This window comes from Arachis ipaensis, chromosome B01 (genome assembly GCF_000816755.2).
Source record: "Arachis ipaensis cultivar K30076 chromosome B01, Araip1.1, whole genome shotgun sequence".
Classification (NCBI taxonomy): Eukaryota; Viridiplantae; Streptophyta; class Magnoliopsida; order Fabales; family Fabaceae; genus Arachis; species Arachis ipaensis.
The window spans coordinates 4,836,010-4,836,839 of NC_029785.2; positions in this window are offsets into that span (position 1 = coordinate 4,836,010).

Sequence of the window (830 nt, forward strand, 5' to 3'; positions counted from 1 at the left end):
GTGTCATTTCGTATTCCAAACCTCGCTCTTTTTGTTTAAGGTAGTGCATACATTCGTGTGTTATAAGAATATTATCAGAAATAAGTCTACTTTTTAAGAATGCACTCTGAGTAAGACTAATTACTTTATTCATATGCTTTTGAAATCTGTGGACAGCATCTTTGAAATGATTTTGTAGACAATAGAAGACAAACTGATAGACCTTATCTAAATCATATCGCTCACATCTGGGACTTTTGGCACTAGACAGATATTAATGTGGTTAAAATTTTTTAAAATTCTATTTCCAACAAATTTTTTTTTTAAAGTTTGGAATATGTCTTCTTCCACTATATTCCAATAAAATTAAGAGAATTTAATTGTTATACCATTTTCTCTTAATATATGCTGACAGTAAATACTAAAAGTAACTTTTTTTTTTATCTTTTCTATAGAAATACATGATTAAAATAAATGATTTTAAATATTACTCCATTACTACTTATGTAATCCCTGTAAATCCCAAAGAATTATATAGAAATAAAAGAAGACCAAAATATAAGTTATTTTTTATAAAAGTTGCAATTGAATAATATTAGAATCCATTTATTTCAATCATATAAATTATTCGTTTATTTCAATCATGTAAAATATAATTTTTTAATGTTTATCTTATAATTGAAGCAACACTAACTAACTTTTTATATTTCTTTCGTTAAAAATATTTACTTCTTAGTTTTTCCCAAAAAAAATATAACGATGAAGATAATAACAACGACAATGATGATGACGATGACGAGAATACGATGATAATATAGAATATTATGATAATTTATTAAACGTCATTTAAA